The sequence below is a fragment of the Triticum aestivum genome, chromosome 2D (genome assembly GCF_018294505.1).
Source record: "Triticum aestivum cultivar Chinese Spring chromosome 2D, IWGSC CS RefSeq v2.1, whole genome shotgun sequence".
In the NCBI taxonomy this organism is placed as follows: Eukaryota; Viridiplantae; Streptophyta; class Magnoliopsida; order Poales; family Poaceae; genus Triticum; species Triticum aestivum.
The window spans coordinates 395,443,297-395,450,139 of record NC_057799.1 but is presented as its reverse complement, the minus strand read 5'-3'; the positions used below and the strand labels follow the sequence as shown (position 1 = coordinate 395,450,139).

At 46.6% G+C, this 6,843-nt stretch overlaps 1 pseudogene; it reads right to left on the bottom strand.

Moving 5' to 3' along the window:
* Positions 1-5,645: 5,645 nt before the first annotated feature.
* LOC123049406 (uncharacterized) lies at positions 5,646-6,336 on the bottom strand (annotated as a pseudogene).
* Between the last annotated feature and the right edge of the window lie 507 nt (positions 6,337-6,843).

Below are 6,843 nucleotides of genomic sequence, written 5' to 3'. Positions count from 1 at the left end.
TTGGCTTCAATAGTATGAATGTGTGTATCACTACAGTCGAGATTCAACAAAAATAGACCACTCATCAAAGGTGCATGACCATAAAAGATATTACTCATATAAATAGAACAACCATTATTCTCTGATTTAGATGAATAACCGTCTCGCATCAAACAAGATCTAGATATAATGTTCATGCTTAACGCTGGCACCAAATAACAATTATTCAGGTCTAAAACTAATCCCGACGGTAGATGTAGAGGTAGCGTGCCGACGGCGATCACATCGACTTTGGAACCATTTCCCATGCGCATCGTCACCTCGTCCTTAGCCAATCTTCGTTTAATCCATAGCCCCTGTTTCGAGTTGCAAATATGAGCAATAGAACCAGTATCAAATACCCAGGCGCTACTACGAGCATTAGTAAGGTACACATCAGTAACATGTATATCAAATATACCTTTCACTTTGCCATCCTTCTTATCCGCCAAATACTTGTGGCAGTTCCGCTTCGAGTGACTAGTCCCTTTGTAGTAGAAGCACTCAGTTTCAGGCTTAGGTCCAGACTTGGGTTTCTTCACTTGAGCAGCAATTTGCTTGCCGTTCTTCTTGAAGTTCCCCTTCTTCCCTTTGCCCTTTTTCTTGAAACTAGTGGTCTTGTTAACCATCAACACTTGACGCTCCTTCTTGATTTGTACCTCCGCAGCCTTTAGCATCGCGAAGAGCTCGGGAATTGTCTTATCCATCCCTGGCATATTATAGTTCATCACGAAGCTTTTGTAGCTTGGTGGCAGTGATTGAAGAACTCTGTCAATGACACTATCATCACGAAGATTAACTCCCAGTTGAGTCAAGTGGTTGTGGTACCCAGACATTCTGAGTATATGTTCACTGACAGAACTATTCTCCTCCATCTTGCAGCTATAGAACTTATTGGAGACTTCATATCTCTCAATTCGGGCATTTGCTTGAAATATTAACTTCAACTCCTGGAACATCTCATATGCTCCATGACGTTCAAAACGTCGTTGAAGTCCCGATTCTAAGCTGTAAAGCATGGCACACTTAACTATCGAGTAGTCATCAGCTTTGCTCTGCCAGACGTTCATAACGTCCGGAGTTGCTCCTGCAGCGGGTCTTGCACCTAGCGGTGCTTCCAGGACGTAATTCTTCTATGCAGCAATGAGGATAATCCTCAAGTTACGGACCCAGTCCGTGTAGTTGCTACCATCATCTTTCAACTTAGCTTTCTCTAGGAACGCATTAAAATTCAAGGGAACGGTAGCACGGGCCATTGATCTACAACAACATAGACATGCAAAATACTGTCAGGTACTAAGTTCATGATAAATTAAAGTTCAATTAATCATATTACTTAAGAACTCCCACTTAGATAGACATCCCTCTAGTCATATAAATGATCACATGATCCATATCAACTAAATCATGTCCGATCATCACGTGAGATGGAGAAGTTTTCAATGGTGAACATCACTATGGTGATCATATCTACTATATGATTCACGTTCGATCTTTCGATCTCAGTGTTCCGAGGCCATATCTGCATATGCTAGGCTCGTCAAGTTTAACCCGAGTATTCTGCGTGTGCAAAACTGGCTTGCACCCGTTGTATGCGAACGTAGAGCTTATTACACCCGATCATCACGTGGTGTCTCTGCACGAGGAACTGTAGCAACGGTGCATACTCGGGGAGAACACTTATACCTTGAAATTTTAGTGAGGGATCATCTTATAATGCTACCGCTGTACTAAGCAAAATAAGATGCATAAAAGATAAACATCACATATAATCAAAATATGTGACATGATATGGCCATCGTCATCTTGTGCCTTTGATCTCCATCTCCAAAGCACCGTCATGATCTCCATCGTCACCGGCTTGACACCTTGATCTCCATCGTAGCATCGTTGTCGTCTCGCCAACTATTGCTTCTACGACTATCGCTACCGCTTAGTGATAAAGTAAAGCAATTATATGGCGATTGCATTTCATACAATAAAGCGACAACTATAACGCTCCTGCCAGTTGCCGATGACGGTTACAAAACATGATCATCTCATACAACAATTTATATATCATCACATCCTGACCATATCACATCACAACATGCCCTGCAAAAAAAAGTTAGACGTCCTCTACTTTGTTGTTGCAAGTTTTACGTGGCTGCTACGGGCTTCTAGCAAGAACCGTTCTTACCTACGCATCAAAACCACAACGATTTTTCGTCAAGTGTGCTGTTTTAACCTTCAACAAGGACCGGCCATAGTCAAACTCGATTCAACTAAAGTTGGAGAAACTGACACCCGCTAGCCACATGTGTGCGAAGCACGTCGGTAGAATCAGTCTCATGAACGCGGTCATGTAAGGTCGATCCGGGCCGCTTCATCCAACAATACCGCCGAATCAAAGTAAGACGTTGGTGGTAAGCAGTATGACCGTTATCGCCCACAACTCTTTGTGTTCTACTCGTGCATATAACATCTACGCATAGACCTGGCTCGGATGCCACTGTTGGGGAACATAGTATTTCAACAAAATTCCTACGATCACGCAAGATCTATCTAGGAGAAGCATAGCAACGAGCGGGGAGAGTGTGTCCATGTACCCTCGTAGACCGAAAGCGGAAGCGTTTAGTAACGCGGTTGATGTAGTCGAACATCTTAATGATCCAATCGATCCAAGTACCGAACGTACGGCACCTCCGTGTTCTGCACACGTTCAGCACGATGGCGTCCCTCGAGCTCTTGATCCAGTTGAGGACGAGGGAGAGTTCCGTCAGCACGACGGCGTGACAACAGTGATGACGAAGTTGCCGGCGCAGGGCTTCACCTAAGCACTATGACGATATGACTGAGGTGTGTAACAGTGGAGGGGGGCACCGCACACGGCTAAGAGAAGACTTGGTGTGCCCCCTCCCACATATATAAAGGGGGAGGAGGACGAGGCCGGCCAAGGGGGGCGCGCACCATAGGGGAGTCCAACTGGATTCCCAATCCTAGTTGGAGTCCCCTTCCTTTACAAGAGAGGGTGAGAGGGAAGGAGGAGGGAGGGGAGAAGGAAAGAGGGGCGCGCCGCCCCCTCCCTAGTCCAATTCGGACTTGTCGTGGCCATTCTCTCCTTTCCACTAAAGTCCATTAAGGCCCAATACTTCCCCGGGGGATTCCGGTAACCTCTCGGTACTCCGAAACTATTCCGGTGTCCGAATGTAACCTTGCAATATATGAATCTTTACCTCTCGACCATTTCGAGACCCCTCGTCATGTCCGTGACCTCATCTGGGACTCCGAACAAACTTCGGTCATCAAATCACATAACTCATAATACAAATCATCATTGAACGTTAAGCGTGCGGACCCTACGGGTTCGAGAACTATGTAGACATGACCGAGACACATCTCCGGTCAATAACCAATAGCGGAAACTGGATGCTCAATTGGCTCCTATATATTCTACGAAGATCTTTATCGGTCAAACCGCACAACAACATACTTCATTCCCTTTGTCATCGGTATGTTACTTGCCCGAGATTCGATCGTCGGTATCCTCATACCTAGTTCAATCTCGTTACCGTCAAGTCTCTTTACTCGTCTGTAATGCATCATCCCGTAACTAACTCATTAGTCACATTGCTTGCAGGGCTTATAGTGATGTGCATTACCGAGAGGGGCCAGAGATACCTCTCCGATACACGGAGTGACAAATCCTAATCTCGATCTATGCCAACTCAACAAACACCATCGGAGACACCTGTAGAGCATATTTATAATCACTCAGTTACATTGTGACGTTTGATAGCACACAAAGTGTTCCTCCGGTATTCGGGAGTTGCATAATCTCATAGTCAGAGGAATATGTATAAGTCATGAAGAAAGCAATAGCAATAAAACTAAACGATCATTATGCTAAGCTAACAGATGGGTGTTGTACATCACATCATTCTCTAATGATGTGATCCCATTCATCAAATGGCAACAAATGTCTATGGTCAGGAAACTTAACCATCTTTGATCAACAAGCTAGTCAAGTAGAGGCATACTAGGGACACTCTGTTTGTCTATATATTCACACATGTACTAAGTTTTCGGTTAATACAATTCTAGCATAAATAATAAACATTTATCATGATATAAGGAAATATAAATAACAACTTTATTATTGCCTCTAGGGTATATTTCCTTCAGAGGCTTACTAAGGACACGGTATTTGTTTATGTATTCACACATGTATTTAAGTTTTCGATCAATACAATTCTAGCATGAATAATAAACCTTTATCATGATTAAGGAAATATAATAATAACCATTTTATTATTGCCTCTAGGGCATATTTCCATCAATGACAGTCATGCGCCAACATGGACAACAACGACTGCGCGAAAGGCTAAGAAGAGGAGGGAAGGGGACACGACCAGGTCGGGCACGGGTGTGGGCGCGAGGAAGTAAGCGGTCGCGGCCAGGAGCATGCTAGAGGCGAGTGCCGCGGCGTGATGGTAGGAACGGCACAGTGGGCGGTGGTAGATGGGAACCTTGATCTTTGAAGAGAGAAGGAGGCGAAGCGAGGGACGAAGGCGTGGGCGGCGTCGGTCGGGCCATTGGGGTGAGGAACGGGAGTTGCATGGGAAAAGCGGAGCGTGATGGGAAGTAAACCGGTGGAAAAGAATGTGTGGATCGTGAGGGTGCGGAGAGGGCTCGCGAAGGATTGGGAAGAACGCGGTCCGTTTTGGCAGGAAAAAGAACATTGCCTATTTTTTAGATAGTAGAGAAATTACTTTCATTGAAATCACATACCATCAGAGATTCTGTGAGTTATTCTCTTTGGTATCTTTCATTTCACTTAATGATGCAAAACATTAAGACGTGGGACATGAGTGCCTCGTCTCCGTCTCGACCAACGACTTACAAACGGACTACGCTCATCTAATAAGAACCAGATGTGGGCCATATTATTGTTCCAAAACGGAGATCACATTTTGTAATACAAAGGAGAATACAACCTTATGCATGAATCCATAGGAAGATGGATTGTTCATATTTCAGTAGCATATAGGCCCAGAGCCCAAACGAATATCCACATCTTAAAACACAAAAATTTGGAAGCGAAGCTCGTCTAAAGATATCACACTATACAAGATCAAAGTGTAGTTCAAAAGAGGCACACCAAAGTTAGGATGTACAGGCGTGCAACAATAAGTTCACAAATGTAACAGAACACGTGTGGTGATTAACATTGAATATAGAGGAATTGACACTTTAATTATAAAATATATCAACAATTTATAGTACACTGTAAGAAAAATTCAAGTCATCAATCTAGAATTTTGATTTGTCACATAATATCTACAACCGACTTACAATAATACTTGACCTGTGAGACATCTAATCTACACAAACTATGGATTTGCTCATTCTCACTTGGCTGAGTATTTTCTTATTCGATTGTGACTCAAAAAATTCTCAGCCCATGGCCACCTTAGAATTGAACACGGGTACGAGTATGATTGTCGGCCGGTGGATTACCACCTGCAGCATTATTGGCACAAAAAATACTGGAGCCGCCTGATACACTGTATTACTCTGCGAGGGGTGGTGTATGTTGGGTAGCTCTGGCTGCTGATGTCGACGTGGTGGTGATCAAAGAAGCCGTGTCATCTGTCGAGTCTGCCGTCAACAAAGGCGACGACGCTATCCGCCGTGCGGGAGCAGGGGCGAGCGACGGCTTGGAGGGTGCCGTGCCAGCCGTCAACATCTCGCACAACGGATTCGGCGACGTCGTGACCCGCGGCACGAGAGAGGGAGCGGGAGCGGCCAGGCCCTGGGAGGGCCGCCGGTCGACGTCGGCCGGCTTCGCGGCCTTCGCCGGTAACAGAGCTGGCGACGAGCGCTACGCTGCATCGGAGCTGGTTTTCCGAGGGCCTGGGAGGTCAGCGACGGGGCGGCAGCGTCATCTCGGAACAGGTAGACCCGGAACCGGCGCGTGTTGTGGTCGTCGAACAGCTGGGCCTACAGGTCCCGGTAGAGCAGCAGGTCCGGCATGTCCCACAGGTCCTCGTCCGTGTCGACGTCGCAGAGCGAGTCCAGCACCTCACCGGAGTAGCAGTACTTGACGGAGAAGTCAGAGAAGCCCGCACTCGCCGCCAGCAGGCCGTGGAATCCCCTCGTCGAGACGGACGAGAGGACGTTGAGGAGAAGGTTCTCCCCGCCGATGTACCTCGGCGGTCGTCCCTCGGCGCGCTCGATCCTCTCGCCGTAGCTAACCATCAGCTTCACGCGGCGCTGCGGGTCGGCTGCCATGCTCGGTGCGCGGCGTCGCCGATCTTCTGGCGAACGGGATACCGATGATCCAGTGGGTAGAGCTAGACTGGAGAGGGGAGTAGTATGGTGCATGGGGAAAGCCGCACTACTACCGTCGACGCAGTTTTTTCGGCAAAGGTGATTTTTTATTGACTCATAGTGTAGCATCGAGGAATACAATCATAATGAGTACACACCCGGCCTCTGCATAATTAGGATGCACACAGCCAACACAACACACGCACACACGATCACTTCGGCAAAGAGCAAAGTCATAAAAGACCAAAGCTATGCCTAGGTGGAGAAAAGAAAACCCGAAGAATTGAAAGCAACGATAAACGGTATACAGCAGTGATCATCGGCGTCAACCATCTCTTCACAACACAAGGACTATGAGAAAGGCTCTTCAAAAGCGACGCCTCCAGGAAGGGAACGACGTTCAAGCGCCGCCGTCGCCGAATCCAACCACACCAAGGTTAGATCATGGGTTTTCACCCTGAAGATGTTGTCCGAGCCAATCTGAGCAATGCCCTCATTAAGGTAACGACGCAA